Source organism: Anser cygnoides, chromosome 9 (assembly GCF_040182565.1).
Source record: "Anser cygnoides isolate HZ-2024a breed goose chromosome 9, Taihu_goose_T2T_genome, whole genome shotgun sequence".
Lineage (NCBI taxonomy): Eukaryota > Metazoa > Chordata > Aves > Anseriformes > Anatidae > Anser > Anser cygnoides.
Window position 1 is genome coordinate 20865742 of NC_089881.1, and position 23014 is coordinate 20888755.

General features: G+C 39.4%; 1 protein-coding gene across 2 annotated transcripts in view; it reads right to left on the bottom strand.

The window, feature by feature from the left end:
* Positions 1-5861, bottom strand: part of NAALADL2 (N-acetylated alpha-linked acidic dipeptidase like 2) — a 439850-nt gene extending 433989 nt beyond the window's left edge. Inside the window, exon 1 of one of the 2 annotated variants that reach the window (XM_067001999.1) lies at positions 5088-5861. The gene's annotated coding sequence lies outside the window, so the exon portion shown is untranslated. The remainder of the gene's footprint in view (positions 1-5087) is intronic. The other variant, XM_067001993.1, reaches the window with a different exon arrangement.
* Between the last annotated feature and the right edge of the window lie 17153 nt (positions 5862-23014).

The following is a 23014-nucleotide window of genomic DNA, read 5'->3' on the forward strand; positions in this document are numbered from 1 at the left end:
AAACTAGAACTGCATTTAAAAATATACCCAGAGAAATTATTGCTTTCTATAGCAGGGATAGAAAAGAATTCAGTACCAAAGTGAGAAGTTTGACTTGCCCAGTGTTTAGCTACTAGGGTAATATTCTTCAGCAGCTTGGAGTATGACTCTTAAGCTGAAGAATGGAATGGATCCAAAGCCATTCTACAAACTGCCTGGCTGCTCAGAAGGGTATATTCTGGGCTGAAAGCATCATCATTGTTCCTGGTGGTCTGTCACTGAATAGACTCACATCAGTAGGCCACCATCAATAGCTAGTAGCTGCTCCTTTGGATCCCCCTCCTCATTTTCTTCATGGACTTGAAAGAGAAATGTCCTTGGACAAACATTTTCCTTTTGAAGCCCTTCCTAATCTAAAGTCACCCTGTGCATCAAAATGAACTGCAGCATGAATTCAGCCTGTTAAGATATGGCTTTCACCAACTACCATTAACTGATTATTTAAATCCACAAGGTCTCTACTACAGGGGCAAATGCAACACTTGCATTTCTGGAAGCGAGAAATCAACCACTCTTCAGATGCATCTGCACTTATTGGTGCAGACAAGGTGCAAATTACACCAAGATACCAACCGAGGTAAATCAATATCAGAGTTGAAGAGCCTGCTCATCTGGTCTCACTGTAAACAGCTGTGCTGAGACTGAGCACTTACAAGCTCTTAAATACATACTGTTAGCAGTGATACAGGCACGTATCTGAAAAGCAACGACAGGTCTTCTTAGCCTGTTGATTTTGCCTCCTCACACTTCTCTACCTGAGACCAAAGGGCAGCGAAGAGGCAAACAGGTACAGTAAGCTGTGCTGTAACTGTAGCATTAACACAGGGAAGGAGAAACAGGTCAGACCACAAGCCGTCACCCTTCTTTTCCCATTAATGCTTTCCCTTATATGTACAACTTGCCTTACACGCTTTGAATTCACCCTCCATCAACATCACTCTCTGCTGACACCAGGTACTGTACCTCTATGGAAGCTGTGATGTAAATTACAATGTATGCAATATCTGGATAGGTTAAAAATAAAGGTGGTTTACTTAACTTATTCTTGTCAAAAAATATTAGGAATAAGACATCTGACTTACCTTCCAACAGTATACTGAGAACAGTATTTCTGAAATACTCTAAGCAGTAGTTTACAGAAACTGGATCTGATTTTAAGGCAGCAGAAAGTGACCACGCTGCCTTGTACCTACCGCATTCCTGCTACCTAATTAATGTTAAAAACAGCATCTCTCCTGGAAGGTCAAAAGAAGATCCCCAGGTGCCTGGGCTACAGTTTGCTGTGCCTGCTGCGTTGCCCATGAGTCAAAAGGAAGTCTGCACAGATGCGCTGATTTTTTTGATACAAAATATTAAATCAAGATCCAAAATGTGTCCGCCAGCCCCAGTAAGTGAGGAGAGGGGTGGGAAGGGATGGTAAGGCACAAGCAGCATTTAAGACAAAATGTTTAATTTAGATAGAGTATAAAATTTCACTCAAAGCATCTCATCTCCTTAGAACTGAAATTTGAGTATTTCACACAGTTTTGCACTGGGCTCCTTACTGTTCTACGTACAGGAGGATCACAGGATAGCACAGGCTGGAAGGGACTGGGAAGGCTGTAGTCCCCTCTCCTGCTCCAAGCAGGGTCAGCACTGGGGTCAGGCCACTTGCTCAGAGCTTTATCCATCCAGTCAGGCTCTGAAAATCTCCACAGGTGGAGACTACACAACCTGTCTGGCCAAACTCTGCTTGACTAGCCTAATGAGGAGAAAGTTTTTCCCCTCATAGCCAACCTAAACCTCTGTTGTTCTGGTTTATGTCCGTTGCTTCTCAACCTCCTGCCATGCACTGCTGTAAAGGGCCTTGCTGTCTGCTCTGTTACCTCCTCAGAGGCACCGGAAGGCTGCTGTCAGGTCCTCCTCCATGAAGCCAGGTCTACCAGTTTCTCTGTATTCAGGCACCGCAGCGTACCATGGGAACTATGGCTTATTTTATGAGCTGCAGTTCTGCGTCCAGATTATGATTTCCAAGAAAAACTGCAGCAGTTTTGTCAAGAAACTAAAGAGCTCACATCCTTGCCAGAAATATAAAAAACACCCTACATACAAAACAGACTTTTTTAAACCAGCCCTACTTGGCAAATTGTACTTTTAAAGAGCCCCACTCCTGCAATACTGAATCTCTAATACCCACCTCCTGTTTATCCCAGTACCTCAGCCATAAGACTACTCTATAAGAGCAACCACACTCAAAAAATAGAGCAGTAAATCCCTAGTAGCATTTATCCAAATATGGAAAAGGCATATTCCATACAGTTTAGCAACAAAAATAGTGAGTGTCTGATTTAGAAAATCCAGTTTGCCTTACTTGTTATTTAGCAAACACCTTCTACTAAAATCTTACAGTTTGTTGACAGCAATCTGAAATGTGTTAAAGTAGGATACACATACAGAATGCCTTATTTACTAAAGCAGAATTATTTTTGGAAAAGCTGAATGTAGAACAAGCTACGTCTTGCTCTAATTTACAGCTGAGCATCCTGTTTACATGCTGATGTCCGTGTTTACTTCTTTGGATACAGGAAGATATGCTGAAAGACTTGAAATAATTTTGCCTCACGCTGCCTATCAAGCTATTCCACTTCCATAGGAAACAATGGCTTGGGGTCAAGTTAACTCATGCAGAGAAATGTGAGATAGCAGAGTTGTTTCACTGCTTTAAGACAATGCCATTTTAACAGCTTTGCTACAAGGATTTTCTTTGCCAGGCTTCCTTCCCCAATCTGTCTCTCTGAAATGCATACAACTTCCTTCTGGCTCTTTTTGCTCAGAATATTGTTCAAATTATTTTTCTTTCTATCTAAACCTTATTCTGCCCTCCTTCTCCCCCTCCCTTAAGGAAAAAAAGTACTAAAATTTTCACAAGATTTGCTCTGTCTTCAAGCTACAGTCTTTACACATCAATCTCCACTATGGAGTTATACACAGCAGTAGGTTTTTTCATTATATTCTTGCATGATTTATTATTGTTTAATGTATATCTTGAAACACAGAATGGCTGGACTTCTAGAAGGTTAAGAAGAGAAAGCCAGGACAGTTTTCTGTATGAATCTCTGTGCAAGTGCCAGCTCGATTTCTGCAGCCCTGTGCTCAGCAAAGAACAGTAGAACAAGAATGCTGTTAGTATTCTTAGAGTGCTCTGAAGAAGAACAGGAAGAGGCAAGAAAATAATCTTACTCTGTACCAGAAAGAAGTGCTAGAAAGTCAAAGATGAGAATTCAGGCTCCATCCTCCCCACAGCACACAATCAACATCACTCACAGTCACTCTCATGCATCACAGCAACATTAAAGGTAATAAGCTGTACATAAAAGAAGGGAAATACTGAAGAGATACTATTAGAGTACACCCCCATTTCCTCTAGCTATCCATGTCCTCCAAAAGCACCCATTGCTTCCAGGACACTGATACTACCCATTTGCTGAAGCTCTGTCCAGGAGGAGACCCACCTGGCACACATTCCTGCATCTTGGGATATTTTGATTAATGATTTATGGCAATACACCCATTCAAATAACCAGACTTGACTTGCTATCTCAATTTTTCATTTAATAGCTTACCTGCCCTACCTTCAGATCACTGCTAAGAAGCACAAGGCAGGCCCAAGCCCAGAGAGAGCCCTGGAGCACAGGCACTTGTGGGGCAATACAGTAGTGTTGATGACTCCCTGAAACTCAAATATGGCTTCAAGAGCAATGAAAATTGTAAGAGGCCCAGAACAAAACGTGGTATTACAGAGCTATCCTGCTCCTTCTACCCTTACCTGCCTAACTGCAAATAAACATCTATTTATCCCACTATATGTGCATATCCCAAATCATTACATGTGTCACAGGCACTGCAAAGCAGTATAAGAGTGCACAAAGTGAAAATCCTACAAATGCCAAGGTTACGTAGAAGGGGAAAAAAAAAAAAAAAAGAAAGACCACTTTCTTCACCTCAGGGGCAAAATTGGAGTTCACATGTGTGATGGACTGAATAATGCTTCATCACAAGAGCCAATTTTCTTCCAGCTCCCTGCAGCTCTTAAAATATAGATCTTAGTTTTGTACCTGATTTGCTAAATGACCTTTCTATCTATCATGACTTAAAAAAAAAAAAAAGAAATGATAAATACACAATTTCATGATTTACTGTGCTCACCAGAAGCTAGCTAGTTTTAGGAAGGAGTACTATTCTCCCTTAAGAAATATATACTGATATAATACATATATATATACACACACACACATTTGTGTCAGTCCCCTTCTTGCAGATGGAAGAAAAGGGGTATTACTTCCTCAGTGAAAATGAAAACCAGAAGAAAAAGCTAAGTAGTTATTAACATGGAGGTTGTTTAACAACAACAACAAAATATGTTGTGACTCGTAACAAACAAAAAGCCCTAGGACAGTTTGAGCTCATGTAGCATAAATTTGAGTGTTAACTGTTGCAGAAACATGAGATGTAGGAAAAAAAAAAAGTGAAAAGCATGTGTAAGCATTGAATCAATAAGGAAATTGAAATCATATAACTTGAAAGTCAACACTCTTAGATGTTTTCCTACTGCATAGAACTTTGTTAGATAAGCGTGTATATATATTTTAAACAGGACCACCTGACACTGAAACCTTTTCTTCTTTGGATGCATTACATTGCTCTATTACAGGAAAAGCAATGTCAGCAGGTACAGCTGCCTGTCCTACCCTATGTCCTACTCAGACCACCACCAGAAGCCCCGCTGCCCAGCACCACCACCCTTTGTCCATGCCTCCGGGCGTCCAGGAGCTGCCTTCCCCTTCAAGGGTTTCCAGCCTCCCAGGAAAGGGACTGTTCCCCCCGCAAGCCCCTTCCTGGGGTGCTAACAGTTAAGACACTTGAAAAAAGCAGAAGAAGGGGAAGGAAGCCCAGCAAATTCACAGCACAGCGCAAAAACAACCCCTCATACATGCTCTAACAGGCCTTCCTACTTCAACTCACATCCGTTCAGGAGTAACGGCAAAGAAACCATATAAATTCTATCCTACCTTTCCCTTAAGAAGGCCAAACATCCACCTCCACTCTGATGGGACCTAATTGAAGGTGCTCAGCCCATCTCACTGCTTTATGCCCTTCCTGGAGCTGGTGTGCAGCTGTGGGAGATCAGGGCCCCTGAGCGGTGCCCCTGCCATCCTCTGCCCACCTCCTCCCTCTCACAGCTGTGTTTTTTCCTCCACTTTCTGGAGGTTTCTCTTCAGTTTCTCCCCCTAAGCGGCTGGTACATCCCTCCCTACCCCTTCCAGGCATTGACTGCTGACACCTGGGGACTAAAACCAACCCCTTCCATCTTGACACCTCAGTGTGGTTTCCAGGCCCCTAGCTGAGCTCCCGGTGCAGAGCACCTGGCTCCCATTACCTCAGCCTGCCTTTGGGCTCCCAGGGGCCCAACACTTGGCCACCAAGGCCTGAGAGGAGCCCAGCCCTGACCCATGGCTTCAGCACACAAAGCGGCAAATGAAGCATTATCCGGGCTCTGTATTTGTTAGCATCTTGCCAGGCCCCAGCACCCCTATGGCCTTCAGTCTGAAGAGAGAAGCCCAGGAACGTTTTGCAGAAGTCCTGGCAAAAACACAGCAAGACTGGGCTGCAGCAGCACCAGAGCTGTTTTATTAATTCTTGTCACCACTGAAATACATCGAAGCCAAACCCATAATTCCTGATGTCACTTTTTCATTGTTTACAAAAAGCACATTAGAGTTCAAGTTTAGAAATCCGAGCAATTTAGGTGCATCTGGACAAGACAGAAAAGAAATCGTCTAGAGTTAAGACTATGGATATGGATGCTAAAAATAAATAAGTAAATAAAAAACCACAATCATGAAGTGTTAATTTCTGACATATTGATATAATCAGAAATTTTATTCATGAAACTCAGTGTCATGGGAAAAAAGTTGTTTTGAGAAATGCTTGATAGCTTATACAAAACTGACAACTCACAGAGGAGATGATGAACTAATTTGAAGAAAGATGCTTGATTTATTTGCCTTTGCTCTGTTTTTGTTTAATATTGTGGGAAACTAAAAGTATCTGATTAGAAAAATGAAGTTGAGCCAGAGATATAGGATGGGATGAGTCAATGTCCCCCACTGCTCTCAGCACATTACAAACTATATGGTACCTTTTATAACAATGCAGCAAGAATAATCAACCTTTCATGACTGAAAGGAGCCAATATTATGTGTTCTGGTGTTTTCTGCCTTTCAAAAGGTGGTCACTGTTGCTGCTCACAGAATTAAGATCAGACCAAGACACACATTTTAACGTCATTTTGCCCCTTATTACAAATGTTTTCAGGTGACTTTTAGTACCTCATTACCAGCTACACAAAGTTTTTCCTGGGCTCTGTGTCCTTACAAGGTTCAGGCCTTGAAGACATTGCATTTCATTTTTACCTATTGCCCAAATGCAGTATCTTTTAATTGCAAAGTAGTCATAATTTGGATATGCAGTGTGACACTCTGTGGTTCACACTCAGGAAGAAGTTGTCAGGAAATTTTCACATCCCAAACTACCTGAATCAGGTTTTATTCACACATATGCTCAGTGTGATGGAAAGACAAACCTAAAACAGGAAATTCAAGCGAGTAAAATCTCTCTCTTCAGAGATCAATGTCCAAATTGTGCATCGCACATGCCCTACTTGAATCTATTCTAAAATCCTTAAAGGCACGTACCAAAGGTCCTTGTCTCTCAGCAGCGTAATCCCATGCTAAGCCATGGGTCAGCCTGGGGGTGCCCCAGTGCTGGGCTGTCAGTGCTCGGCAGGTAAGGTGGCAGCATGCGGTGCAGTCCCTGTGCACAGTGGTGCAGCCCCTGGGCTGGAAGTGCTCTGAGAACAGCCCCAAGTGACTGCCCCAGCCATGCATCCCCATGTATACCTCTCCGTCTTTACCTTGCCCTGCTCATTCATAAGTGCATCTCACCTGTATAGAAATAGTGATTTTCTTTTTCCTTAATACTGCCTACAAATAGCTTCTCGATTTTTAGTCCATTAACGAGTCTTTTCTGGGATCTATTAACATGTCACTACGGAATGCCTTTTTCTTCAAAGTTTAATACAGCTTAACTCCGTCTTAATCATATTGCTCTACTACACTTTATAGCCTGCAGCTTCAGGGAACCTTTGCCTTTTATTAGTACCCATATACAATCATGATGTCATTCCAAAAAAATAGTGCTGCTTTGGGTTCCATAAATTCTTATACCTTTGATTTACTTGGTGTATCAGGAGCTCTCTGGGAAGGAAGATATGCAGGCAGAGCAAGGAAATGAAATGCTACTGCACTGAGTTGTGTCAGCACACTGCTTTGCAAGGAGGACCTGACAGGAGATACAGACACTTCTTCCCTGCAATGATACTCTTCTGAGTTAACAGCAGTGATGGCTTGGTCAAATTCTTGATACAATCAAGGCGAGTCCTGTTATCACAGTCAATGAGAGCAGACAGATTGCTGTTGATTTCACACTTGCAATCTTGCAGCCGGTCACCATTTCTTGTTTGATAGTGCCTCATAAAGAAGATCTCATGCCATGATCTTGAAGTTACAGCATTTCTGGTTTTGCCAGCCTCGAAGACCTTCTGACTGCTTGGTGGAAAGAGAAGCAGAGTATCTGTTTGTCATCTAGTTTGGGTTATTTGTGCCACCAGGTGAGGAAAAAGAAGTTAAGGATTGAAAATCCTACTTACAGAAGCAGACTCAGATACACGTTTTATCTGTTATTCGGGGTGGTATTTTTTTTGCTTTGTAACGATATTTGTGAGGAATGTACCAAAGCTGTAGTAGTGTGATAAATCTGTGGCCTCCATCCATTAAATCTATTATTTGTATCACTGACTTCATTACTGGAGATGACAAAACTAAGATTATGTGGTCATGCAGTTGCATAAGAGTAGGTACTGATAACTCTGTTGCCTTTTCCAATTCCATTTCTACTGAGAAGCATATTTTAATGCAATTTAGGATGCTATGGGCTCAGAAGCCTGAACGAGATGTATTCACTAATTAAATAGAAACATGAGGTCCAGCCTTCTATCTCTAAAATACATCAGATCCTGTCGTACTCACATGCTTGTCTCCCTGCTGTTACAAAGATTTGTCATATGCAGGTGCTTAGTTTTCCTCTTAGCATCATGTCAAAGACTGAAAAATTCCTGTGTATCTGATCTGTCTGAAAATAAGACACCATCATACCTTTTCTTTCTAGTATCCAAGTAGGCACTGTCTATGTCTGCTTCAATATTTGTTGTTTTTTCCCAGTTTCTTCATAAGACTTTTTTGATATTTTTTTTCCAAGTCAGAGTTACTGCTATGTGCTCTATGTGGTGCAAATGTTCAAAGGAATTGGGAATGTGCAGCTCATACAGAATGTAGCTGCCTGGCTGTGAAATGATATTAGACGCAGAGAATACAGTATATCGATGCTTTGGCATCTATATCAGCTTCCTGTTTGTTTCTGAGTGTAATTTAAGTCCTAGTTTTTTACCTGGTTGGATCCTGAAAGGTTACTGCTTTTGTCTATATGAATTGCCATAGCAACTGTGGTGCTGGAGCCAACAGTCACATGCTTTAACAGCCTGGGGGTCAGCAGCACAACACTTAATTTAGAGACCTTCATCTCTAAAATCTGGGTTGTTTTACTGGCTTGATTGGGCTATATTTTCTGTACTTCAACATGACTCGGTGATCTGTGGACTACAGATTTCTGCCTGGGAGGAAGGGAGGGAAGAGATGTGAGTTTATATATGTTTATTTAGGAAGAATTGTATTTTTTTTTCCTTTGAATAAACGTATTTGAAAAGGCTACCCAAAACCCAAAGTATATATTGGCTTGCATGTATATCTTCATGTAAAGGCTATGTTGTCCTATTCTGTTGCAAGGCAATGGCTCAGATCTAAGGTTTTTCCTTCTCCGTGTTATCAGCTGCAGACTCCACTAATCACAAACAGTGCACGTGGGCCTGTCTCAACATCCTGCTTGCAATAGCCCCAACAGTGTAAATTTATAATGTCGTATTCTTAAAATGATGTGCTTGAAGCCAGCAGTGCAGGGAAAGTCACAAATGGCAGTGGGGCAGACAAACCACACAGTGTTTTCCTATTTATTAGCAGGTTTCTCTTGCCCTTTAGCTGATAGAGAAGAAAGCAGCGGCTACTAGTATTATGTGCCACAACTATGTTACCCTCAGTAACACACAATTTAAATATTGATAATGATATGTATGCAGTTGGTCATTCAACCAGTGGTCACATATATCTATCGCTCATTACAGCTTTATCTGCCATACTGCACATATTTTTATCGAAATGAGTGCAGCTGGGGACCTTATCAATAGGAATAGCTGAATGTCAAAGTCCTCATTCTCCACAGAAACAAAAGCATCCAAAGCTGATGCTTTTAAATGCTGTAAGATACTTTGCTTCTGTTCACATTTTTTGTTGTTTTGCAGCACTCTAATATAGTTATTTAGTGACAGTGTTGACCTAGCCAATGAAATAATAGGACTCATCAAACTGTGCTCTACAGTGTGTAAGGGTCTTGTGGCTTTGTCTTCTGGGTGAATCTTTCCTGACCTGTTTGCTCTGTGGCTGTGCTGTGGGTGTTTTATGAGGACTTTGGGATTTAACCAAGACTGACTACTTGGCTGACAAACAGTTGCATCCATGCCCAGAAGTTTGAAGCCAAGCTTCCCAAATAATCTGCACGACTACCAAAGGCAGACATCTGCCTATTCATTTTTTGACATGTATGGCTTTAGGTGACAGTTGCTATGAAATTAAATATTGAAAATACTACTTTACCCTTCTCCCACTTCATTTTTAAAACTGAGACAGCTTTCAACAATGGAGGACATTCCTATTTTCTTCAGGTGCCTACCTACCTTCTTCCTAGAACAGAAAACATCAAACAGTTGCGAAGGGAGCTGAAATGATCCAGAAAAAAAAAAAAACAAACACCTTTATGTGAATCTGGAATACCCAGAGAGACACCAAGCTCTTCAATCACATTTTTACATGTCCTTGACTACCATTTCTTGCATGTAGAGGGATGAGTTAAGCCCCAGATAAGTCACTCACCTTTACTCTTTGGGGCTATCCCACCTACACTTCTTACTTAGAAAGCTTCAAAAGCAGCTATTTTCCCAAACAGTGTTAGAAGAGTAGGATGCTGTGATACAGCAAGTGGGGCTATGGCTCCCTGGCCGGGTGGCTTTGTCAGAAACAGATCTTGGTCTCTGGTGTAAGGAGCACAGAATGGGGGTGATAAAAAGAGAGAAAGTCTAAGACAATTGTAGTTTTACAGTCTTCTTTTTCAGCTTGCAAACTGCAGATAAGAGCAGACAAGCTTTATGACAGTGCGGAGAAATCAATACATTTTTATTGATTCTTGTAGCTGCAGAACTCTCACCCAGCACAAGTACAGGGGTCAGAGTATGAGTACATGACTGTCCTGCTACACTACGAGTGTGCTCCTCAGAAGTCGTGCTATTTGATTCACCAGGGATGAAGTCTGCTCCATTACATGACTGCAACAACAGCATCTGACCCAGCATCCCCTCTCAGCGGGGGAAGGTAGGTGCTGTGAATTATCCACTGCCGGGGGCAGCTGCAGCTGCTTGCATGGCTTCACATAAGGAAAATGCTTTTTTTAATGTAACAAAAGAGTATTTTCAAACAATTACACAGAGCCTATTGGAACAATGCATTTTATTCTAAAAAAAAGAGGTCCACAAAGTTGCATGTGAAAAAAATGACACAGAAGTAGAAACATCAAAACAAAACAACTTGGAAAACTAACTAAGAAGTGGCATAGTCAAAGAAGAATGAAATTAGGGACCTGTAACAAGCATCTAGTTTTGAAACAAAAAGAACTATAAACAAAAAGTCAGAATTAAACAGGAATTAAATTAATGAAAACTTGAATATGAAAATGAATTGAAGCAGAGTTGTAAGGTTTACATTTATTTGACATTTTTGTAAACCCTCCAAAAACATCACTGAGGGCTTTTCAAAGTTATTTTGATTTTGTAGAAACATTCATTTATTTAATTGGTATTTGCAACTTCTCTTGGAAAATTTCTGACCTGCTTCAGCCTTAGTGAGAAGCCATTCATTGGCAAACTGAAACTGTGGTCATTTTCAGTAGCTGTGAAGCTGTTGAAATGGTGTAAAACTTACTGGAAAGTCCTTTTAATATTGTGGCCCACATTTGCAGGTGACATTTTGTAGTTGATTTGATTGTGCAGCAATGGACTTCACCTTTATTCTGTCTTTTATTCTCCATCTTTTCAGCTGAGTCCATTATTACTTGTTCCAAATTCCTTCAACTCTCCTCTTTGACTTTGTGTTACTTTCCCCTTCATTCTAAGACTGCACCACCTAATACCCTACACCTGCTTTTGATGTCACCAAATAGGGACAATGACTATAAAGACATTTCCCTTTACAAGTTAAACCTGGAAGGTCGCTCTGTTGTCATTCATTCTATTTCCATTGCTGGCGTAAGTGTCCTTGTTGTTTTTCCCACTAGTGAAGAAAGGGCAAATGTCATATTCACTGAAGCAAAGACTTTGCTTTGAAGCTGTATTGATTTTTCCTTTTCCCTTCTGAAGCTTTGCCAGGCTCCATAAAAGCATGTCTCTTGTTCAGAAGCTCTTTGGACTGAGAGACAACAGGGGCAGCAGTACCAGCGGGGAGCAGTTGGAAGTTAGGGCATCTGGTGGGGAATGACAATTTTGACAGCAGTTAGAAAAAGAAAGAGGTCATTTTATTTTTAACTGTACTGTGAGAACAATTGTGGATCAGAACAAAGCCAAATGGGAAACGCAGATTTAATTCCAACCTATGATTCCTCCCTGTCTAATCTGGAATATGAACATTTTTCTAGGACTCAGCTGCTGGCAGCAAGACACCCAGACCACCAGAAGTTACATCTGGGCTAGAGGCTTAACCACAAAGGTGACAAGAGCCATGACTTTGGGGCACAATGTTACGAAGACACAAACCTTACTCTGCACTGGAGCAGCAGCCTGCAGAGAACTTCTCTGGATGAAGGTCCAGTGCTACAACAGAAGTCCTATTTAAGAGATCTGAATTACTTTATTTGGAACTAGTTTGTGCCATGCAGAAATATCCAGTAGTGTTTATTAAGTTCCCACATATGGCAAACAACCAAAATGCTTCTGTGTATTTTCCCACTGTGAGTCTGGATTCCTTCAGGTCTATGACCACGTACAGGTATTTATCATCTGTGCACTGGATAGTGTCTCACTTCCAGTGAGAAGGTGAGTCCCAGTTTTAAGTCTTATTTAAAAGTGGTGCCTCTTAGATCCTCCAACACTCTTCCATGGCATTTTGTTCATGCTGACTTAGAGGAAATAATATCACTTATTGAAACATCAATGCCACTTTTTCCACGCTTCTGTATTTCTTGGAGCTGTCAGGCTGGCAGAGCTGGTCTTCCAAAGCTCATTAGACCAGCAGCTGATGCTGGAAGTGCATGTAAAATTACAGCAGCTGCCTTTTGCAGAGTGAGTCAAGTAATAATTATAGTAGATTTGCCTACAGGTTTTATTCTTTGTGATTTTTTTTTTTTGAAAAAAAGTAACTACTTCACTCTGAGTACACCAGAATTATTGCTGTTAAAAAAACAACAACAAGAGTTATTCCTCGTGCCAGTCTGAGGCCTCACACTCACAAGAAGTAAATCAGCCAAGTGCTCCCCTTTTATTACCTTTCTTTACTCAGTCCCATCTTCCAGTCAGAAAGGTCTGACTAGAAATCCATAAGATTGCTTCTGATTTCTCAGCTATTTTGTGAGTTGTGCAAATGTGACAGCTGGAAATAAGACTTTTTTTAAACACCTGTGGGGAAAAAAAAAAAGAAAACATCAATGAGAGGGTTCTGTTGATTAGAGGATGTTTCCTGCTACTCATTTGTAAGGGAAGTGATTCATTAAGCGCTGTCTGAAAACTATCTTCATGCTGAATTAAAAGGAAAAGGTCCTGTAGTCACAAAGGTATACAGGAATAGCTGAAACCCCCAGCACCACCATGGTGATCGCTGGTGCTGACCTGTGCTTTGCACATCAGCACTGCTCCAGCTGGCCATGACATTTGTCATTGCACTCCAACCTCCCCTAGCATGGCCATCATTAGCTGCTGCCTTTTTTTTTTTTCCTCCCCTCTCCAACCACCTGTACCTGTCAGTGCAATTTTACAGTCTTTCTCCAGCAATAGGAAGCATCTTAAAACCATGACACCCTGCATGGGGAAAGAAAAACATAACCGATACTGTTTGCCCCATCGGGGCCCAAGCACAGCAAGTAATAAACACATGGAAACTATTTTGGTGTCCTGGGTCAGCTTTGACTTTGCAGTTTCCTGCAATACATTTCAGGGCATATCACACTGTTGACCTCTGCACTGGTGTTATCCGTCCAGTTCTCTGTGTACATTTGTTTTCATTATTTGTGTCCCCTCATGCTGTGTTTTTTTTCTGACAGGCTCAGGATCTGAAAGCTGCTTTCCCAGACCTTTAAGTAACAACCCGTCATCAGCCGTACTGTGTATGGAAGGCTGCAGCTTGAATTTGTTTTCACAAAAGGCACATCACAAGACCTGCCTAATCAGCAGTTACCTAGTTTGCTCACTCCAGACAGAGTCAATTTACAGACCATGTCTGTTGTTGACCCTGCTGTCTGCTCTGGATTATTCCAGTCTGCCCCCACTTTCTAAAATTAAATGTTAGTATTTTTAATTGCTGTTTTTAACTCTTACCTAATTGGGTACAAGCTCATACTGTTACAAACCGCTCTCAAAGGAAAACAAGAGCAATCTAGTAAAGAAGCAAGAGTGGCATTGCTGGCACTAACAAAATGGGTTTGTGCCATTCTGCCTCTGCCCATCATCCACAGGTGGTTGCATGGCAGTGAAAGAAGTCAGGTACCACATCCACTCACCTCCCCTTCCCAGTTCAGATGTACCATCACATTGCAGGGACACCACATTTTGGAGCATGAACACGTAGGGCTGTTGCTGCCAAAGTAATTCAAAGCAGATCTGAGTCTGAGCTTGCTGCTTGTTCATGTTGCAGCTGAAAGAGCTTGTAGATGTTGGAGGATTAATCTTGTGAGTAGGCATCTCTGGTTTGTATATGGTATTTGGTCCGTGCTGAGATTACAGAACACAGTATTTCATTGCCATTCTCTTTCCTTTTTACTTGTTGTAGACATATGAAGTAAAACTGTTGCATTCAGAATAACTGCAATAGAATTTGTCAATAATTGACAAAATTATATATGATTTTTCTGTAGATTAAAGATACTGCTAAATTTGACTAGAGGAAATATGAAAATTGAAAAATAGCTATTTTTGATATGAATGGTGAAATTATTTTAGCATTTCTTTCTCTGACTTTAAGACTTTTCTTCTATGCGACTATCTCTAGTTGATCTCGTCTTAAAAATGATTTCACATTCTGGGAGAGATGCAGCCTGTCCTATGTAGTTCACTATAGAGGGTGCCAAAGATTTGCAGTTTGCAAATTCCACGTTCAGCTGTTTATAATACAATAATTTTTCTATGCCCATAAAAAGGCTCTGACCATAGCAACATAGACCCAGGAGGAACATTCAGGAAATAAATTTGTCACCTACCTGAGGGATTATGGACTGATCACAGACCACAGGAATGATGAGGCTGACGAAGTAGCTACACATGCTCAACTTTGGAAATGAGCACTGGAATGCTCCAGCCGCTGTCGCCTGGTTTATGGCAAAAACACAGCAGGTCTGCTGTAACATCTGCAAGTGAATGTCAGCAGCAAACCAAAATTGAGTAAAATTTTAAACACATATTTCTTTTTTCTTAAAGATTTACGAAGATTTAATTTGCTGACTCTATTTCCTTAGTACATAAGACCACAGATGTGAAACAAACGTAGTTGTACCAATCCTTAATCCAAACAGTTCTACTGTAAACCAAAGTCTGCTGTACGTAGTGTAAAGGTTAACTGAATGGCAAATTCCATGAAATTCTTTAAGTAAATAAAGAGTTCCTGGAAGATACCAGAGTCAATGAGTCTCATGAATGTGCACAGCTGTTCTCTAAAATTCAGAGTTTTCTAGCTTTGACCTCTGTTCTTTTTGAGAAACCAGTTTTACAGTAGCCTTGCAGATCAACAGGATGGGCATACACCCGGTGATAGCACCACAGGTAGTCCCCCATTAGCTGATGCTTTTCATATTGATCTCTCCCCTAAATGGATAATGTTTAGTAGTTTCATAGTCAATGAAGCCATCAATAACTGTCAGCTTTTACACCCCTTTGACCTCAATGAAGAGCAAATATTGCTATCAGTTTTATCTGGTTTGTTCTTGTTGTTTTGTTTTTATCAGTTAACCTGATTGCAACACACAGCATGGGGATCAGAGGTTTGAACAAACGCAGCCAAGGCATTCATGTACCTCCTGAGACATTACTGATCACATTTTGCATAGTTCTCTTCAACACATTGATGACTCACAGGACAGTAATCAGTCCTCTCTCCAGTAAAACAAGCTTACAATGATTTCAATGAGATATAGCTCTAAAGCATGTTTTTATAAATCTTGTAGCCTTAAGTGCTTGTCAAATAGATGTCAGAAACCACACGGTAGTCTAAAAATGCTCATGTAAACCCATCTTCAAGTACTTGATATCGATCTGTCTATTGTACACCTTTATGCTCAACACAGGTTAAGATACTTATCTCACATTATAACTAGAGGCTGCTGACAGAAATAAGTTGTTATGCTGCTTGCAACTAATAAAACCCCTCAAATTTTGGGCAGTTTTTGAAAATGAAAACCTTATCCTTTTCATGTGTGAATTCTCTTGCTGGTCCTACCACCTCTTTTAGTCCTTAGACAAAGGTTTGAAGCCTAAAAACACTCAAAACTAGGATGAAAAAGAAGAATCCCTACTACATAAAAAAGGACCCCATTGCACCAGAAGAGACATCTTGTCTTCTTTTGTTAAGTATAGATACGGAGTGCTAACCACAGCTAAACCTATGCTAACTTCTTAGGAGAACCAACCAGCTTAACTAAAGATGCTCAAAGTGGTAAAACAGCAATTTCACCAAGTGCTACAAGAGGGCTCTGTTTCTGCTGGTGTTCCAGACTACTCAGTAATGGTTTCATCCCCAAAGATCACTTTTAGGGGCTGAACACGTCCTTTCTCCATCTCTTTTTTCCCCATCTTTCTCTCCCCTATAACATTTCTCTGTTCTTCTGCATTTCCACTTCATTAACTCACTCCTGACTAAGCTTATTCCTCACAAAGTACTATCACACAGAATAAAACAATGCTGTGAAACTAACATTTTTAGTGAGCCAATTATCTACGTCTTAATTATTAGTAATCTTAGAGCTATTTAGAGAGGTGAAAGAAATAAGAAAAATCTCCAGCTCATCTACCCATCATCTCAAGGCAAAATCTGTTCTGAACTGCCTTCTGCACTACAGATGCTGTAGGCAAACAGCTCTGCTTGCCATTGGAAAGCCTCTACACTATGAAGTTTTCAAAGTGAGGATTGCTCATTACTTCATGCTGTTTCATAGCCTTTGCTATTTAATTCTTATCACTGCTGGTCTTATTCCCAGCTATAGGCACTGTAGTAATAGAGTAATCAATGGGTGTAAAAAGCTATCATTCTGATCTAAACAACTTGAAAAAACATCAATTGCATACATGTATAAAAATGAGTAGCAGAGAATGCTTAATTCCATAAAAGGGTTTCAGGATTTTGTAGTTAAGTGAATCTGAGGGAGAGAAAAGGACAGCATTTAATTCATCCACTTTTGTCCCCCCCTTAGTCACCAGGGAAAGACAGGTACCTCTAGAATACGACTTACCCAGTACCAAAATTCCCCCATTAATTAACTTCACTATAAAGTAGAGCCAGCATCCCTATACTAGGCACCTGATGTCAATAACTGTATTTAGGGAAGAAGAATTTCATCCTGATAACCTTCTACATCCAACCAGAAATCTAACAGCAAGCACACCTCCCATACCAGAATCCAACCCATCAAGCCCTCTTCCTGCTCTTTAAGAAGAGGATGAAGAGCTCTTTACAGCTGCAAAACAGTTGCAAATTAAATTGGATGCTCTGCACCTGTAGCTCCTTCCCTTCTACTACTGAAAGTGCACATCTTTCTCAGGTGCAGTCAGTGGAAACTGCTGTTTACTGTGGTGGGCTCAGCGTGAGCTTAGCTCAGTGGAATGGCTGTAACAGATACAGACACCGTGACAAAGCCCACTTTGCTGCAGACAGAGGTTGTAGTGTCTGTGCAGCTGGGAAAAATACATCAACACTTGTCTGAAGTGTGGCCATGAGCTACAAACTACTTATAGCCTCTTTAATCTTCTTAATTTAACAAACAGCAGAGTTTACAAGTCACTGCTTATGTCTGGAGGCATCTGCTTGCCTTAGGTCTAGGTTTGCTTTTGTCTGTGAAATTGTACCTCCAGCAACTTTCAAAGGGAAAATTACCATCTGGCATGTGCGTGAGGCTAATTCAGTGATGGCTGTGATCTTCCTGGCGTGTGCCTATCATTGACTGAAGGAGTTTTTCTACCTACCCTTGAGCAACTGGTCTTGGACATGCTAGACACCAGAGATATTAGAGTAGGTGGATTTCCAGTCCCATCCAGATCAGCTGCACTGCTGTGGCTGGGATTCCACAAGTCTCCCGAGCTGTTCTGAGAAGCGTTTTTACCCAAACACCACATTCACAGAGAAGAGATTATCTATGAATAGCCCTGGATATCCAACTGTGATAAAAACAAGATAAACCAAAATTCCAATTCAGAAGGAACAAGAAGACTGATAAAAATAAGTGAGCAGCTATTTAAAATATTTCAAATATTTGCATTTGTATGAGACAATAGTAACAATGATGAGAAAGGGCATGAAAAAGAATAAACTTGAACTTATCACAGAAAGTTAAAAAAAAAGGCAACAGAAACTTAAAGGAAGCAAGAAAAAATAAAAATAATTTATAACTGAAAGTATTGGGATAATATACTTGTGTAAATGATGAATGAATGAGAGAGTTAGAACAACCTGCACCTAGCAGTAGTCCATACTGAAGCAACTTAACAAAAACAGAGTTTCCAGTCAAAAATAAATAAATAAATAAATAAATAAATAAAATAAAAAACTGAGTTGTAAAATGGACTGGGAGAAATGTAGGACAAAGGGAAAGTCACATGCAGTATTACAACACAGTCCAAATTCTAAGAACTAAGTATCTCTTTTAGATTTAAGATAAACTGTATTCATGAAAAAATGATTACATGTTTTTTAAAAGCGAAGTTAATAGAATGCAAAATATACAAACATTACCAATATTTTACTAAATTTGACAATATTATATTCGTTCTTTGGTCAAACATAGCAGAATTTGCAAGTGTTTTTCACAGTTATGTGGTGTGGCTCTGAGCTACAGCTGGGAGTGGTTTTCTGGAGAAGTCTCCTTTCGTGAACTTAACCATGCTTTTTCGTCCTAGACACGGAAAGAGGAAAGCTCCCAACAAGGCTCCTGGCTGTGGCAGTTATGGTTGTATCCTTTCCTGCTTTTTGGCGAGCCTTGAAAGAATCAAGATACCAGAATGTGCCTACAGAAACCAGCAAAAAAATATATATATATATGTTGCTTGCTATTTTTCTTCTATTACTTTTTCTGATCTTGGCCACTGAAGTCATGATTCATGGAAAGAAAGCAATGGTTCATATTATCTTCATCTTCTATGATGATCTGTCATGGTACACTCATTCCAGTTACTGACTAGGGAGAGAAAAATATATTTATGGTAAACTGATGAATGTTAAAGAAAAAATCAACACATAGTTTAACATGGGAATCTCTACTAGCTGTCCAGGAGTAATTGGTTTTAGATGTTACTCACCTTTTTTAAAGAAGATCCAAGTTTCCACTTTGAAGACGTTGCTGTAGACTTACCTGTATGTAAATTTACTCATCTGCTTAGCCAAATTTCATAGGATTAACCTTGTGAAAAGTAGAAAAGTAATACCGTACAACAATCATCAATTGGTAAAATATTCCATGACTACTTCTGAAAATGTATTTGGTGACAAAGGAACCATCTATTATTTTTAGGACCTTTCATATAGTCTTAATTGCTCTAAATTACCACTGAAGTTGTTTCTACAAATTAATGGAGGAAATAGGTGTGTTGTACATCTTGCTCTCCCAAACCGCCTGCTGCCAGAAGACAAGGTCTGCCCCACCCCTCGTTTTATTGCAGGGAAAATTTATATCAGGTATATTTTACTGGGTCTAGTCAATGGCTGGTCTGCAGCCACAAGTTTTCTTTTTCCTGTCCTTCACACCAAAAAGATGCAATGATTCTCCAGCCCAGAGCCATGTGGCCACACTGACATGGTGCTTGCACCAAGCTTATAAGACTTGCTGAAAGATAAGATACACTAGCTAAGGTTTGACCTTGCAGTATCACGGTGACATATCTTTTTGGAAAGTACGCTCAGTATTCAGTCACTAAGCACGAACACCTGATCATGCACACTCCTCTTTGCAGAAGTACAGAGAGCTCTGTAACTCAGGGAGATCTGGAAACATCCAAAGGCTCTTAGAAACCGTGCCATAGCTCTTCAGCTTTCATATGTCCCTCACAGGAGTTCATGCACGGATTTCTGTATCTATCCTTCTTTCAATAATGTCAGCAGTGAATAGTCACTGGCTTTCACAGCAACAGAACAGAATCACTAAATCCAAATATATATATATATATATTTTTTAAATTCAGTTAAAGTATTATCAGCTCATATAGTCTTTCATGAACCTGTTGTTAATTTAGCTCTAGTAGTATTAACTCTGGTTGCTAGTACTATCAACTGCAATTAAAAAAAAAAAAAAGTTACTGTTTTTTACAGCTGTATAGCAGAAAACCTGAGTACTAAATGCTCAACCATACAGACGTAAGGACTCCACATTTATTATTTAAATGACATCATTCTAACACTAATCTCATAAATGCTGAATGCCTGGTGTTGCTAAATTGAGAGGGGAAAATTCAAGTGACAGAGAAAATCCAGCTATTTCTGTCCTGAATTTACAGCAAGTGTGTGGCTCAATTTTATGCCTTTTCCCATACTGATTAGCCAGAAGGAAGCACAGCAGACCAGGATTACAACCGCAGTAAAGTGTCATTGTGTCTTTGACATATAGGTCAATGTATAGATTTGAGTACCAGACATGGGACTGAATGTTCCTTTTTCGACAGATTGTAACATAAAATTTATTATAGCATGTCCAGGCTGCAAACTTTGTTACAGACCTTTTATTTGTACCTATGTAATTAGCAGGGATTTTTGCATGTAGATGGCTCATTTTTTTTCTGAATTTTGGATTTACATGCAACTAACTACAAGCGTCTTTAAAGCATATTTTTAGTGCCTGATAGTGATCATAAATCAGGTAGTTATGCCTGTAATAATTTCTATAAGTGAGTGTTCATTTGTGTGAGAAAATATGCAAAATTGGAAGGTGAGATGAGCCATGATGAGCATTAGAGGTCCAGAAGCCGATCTATAGCTGGTGTAAATTGCCAGGGCTTCATTGATTTCAATGGTGCTATGATAAATACCAATTCAACTGGTGATAAAATAAATGTCATCAGCTAAACATCTGGTCAATAACATTGCAGAATGCAGAATGAGGTATTGGTGTTATCTCCACACTGAGCACTTGAGTTTCCCTTTGAATTGAATCTGCATGGTTCAAAAGGGGAAATTTCCCGTTTATTCCCATTTTTAAAAATCTCTGTTGGCAGGGTAGTGTCTGGGGGTATGCACGTGGACAAATAACGTGACAAATAATTACGTACACCGCTTTTACTGCTCTAATGTTACTTTTATCTTCAAATGAAAAAATATATTTCAAGATACTGTATGAAAATTACTTGCACAAATTTGTTGCACTTCTGTGAGTTTTGTCATCCATCCCAACAGTGAAGGAAATTAAACTAAGAATTGGTTTTAATCCACAAATGACATACAATATTTAATTTCCATTTAGAAAATAAATCTTTTTAAAGAAATGATAGTTTTATATGTATATGAATTACTGAGAATTATAATATCAACAAAAAAGAATGAAGCCAGGTTGCATATGTAAATCTATTCTTAGGTGATTTTCAATATCTTTTTCTTAACATTTTTCACCAGATAGTTTTAGGTTCCTTAACCATTTCCTATTTCACAAAGTTTTTACTGAATCTGTAAATGAGAAATCAATTATTCAATGGCATTAACAGAACTTAAGAGAAAATGCACATTGTGCATAACTCATGGTTAACTCACTAATTCTGCTATGTAGCGCTCTTATCAAATACCACTAATTTTGATACATACACATCTATTGATATGCCAGAATTAAATACAATTAGAATGTTTTAAGTAAAAGAACCCCCTTTGCCATGTTGCATCTTGTTCAGCTTTATTTGGAGACCTCAAAAGGACATGTTAATCTTATAGTGTTATTATTTCAAATGGAACAAGAGATTTTTCATGTTATTTAGAGAATATCCCTTAGCTGAAGGGACGGAAAGAACAGACTGAAAAAAGACTAAAAAAAGCAGAACTACTGCAACAGATATTTTGACAAGAGCTTTGAATGAAAAATAACAAAACCTCTGCAGGGAATTTCCCATTCATTTAATTTATTTGGGAGCACATTTTCACAATAATAATTAAAGTATCTAATGTTCGCTTACATTAAAAAGCGTTCATCCGTAACGTTTTGTTACTAGAAAAAAACGGGGATAAAAGGTCAATATATTAAGCTAACACCACAGGAAAAAATAAAAAATAAAAAATTTACAAACATCAAAAGAAAGCCATGGTGTTTGACAGCTTCCTGTGAATTCAGTTATTTCACCAAGAGGTGAAGCTGGCAACAGAAGTATTTTCTGTGCAGTGGTGTCTTAATGTTTTAATATGCTTATTAGCTATTCATCCTGTTTGCAGGGTATTTCAATAACCAAAACATCTGGTAATTAATGTCTTGTAACATAGGAATCCATGTTTAGTACAGATTAAAAAACCCAACAACTACATTGTCCTAGGGAGCATCATATTCTAGTAGCTCATCCAGGCCCTGCAACTCTTCAGTGGGTGGAGAATACCACATGGAACCAACTGAGATACCATTGAGCAAAATGCATTTTTATCTGCTTTATTTCTCCTAGAAATGTCAGCACAGAACATTATATTACCTGTAATTTTAATAGATAAACGAGACAATGATTCCATTGTGTTTTCTTTCTTTCTTTTTTTTTTTTTTTCCTCAAAATGGTAGAATACATTTTCTTAAAAAGGTCTGCAAACATATTGACAAAAGTGTGAAAGCAGTAAACGCAGGCTTTTTATATTTTTACTGAACTTCCAAAGACTGACTAATATCTTAATTTTATTAGAAATCTGGTCCAAGGATGATACAAGAAATTAAATATCACACTTAAATTTGTTTTCTCGTAGGCTACCGTGGAAACAAATCAAACAGATAAATATTTAAAAAGAACAAACTTATATTCCATGAAGCATAAAGAAGATATTCCAAAACCATTTCCTATATTTTTATTATGTTTCAGCTCTAAAACAGCTCCTGCTCTTTCTTAATGTTGTCTTAAAATGTGGGACACCATCTTCCTTTTGGAAAGCTAGCTGCTGTAATGTAATTATAAAGTAGCCACCAAAATATCATTCACAGTATCTGCATCACATGAATGAACTTATTTTCAAACAGGAATGATAAAACTTGTGGAGTTGCCTTCATCTTTCACATTTTAAATACTGTTGGCTGACAGAAATAAAGTGTAGTGTCATGC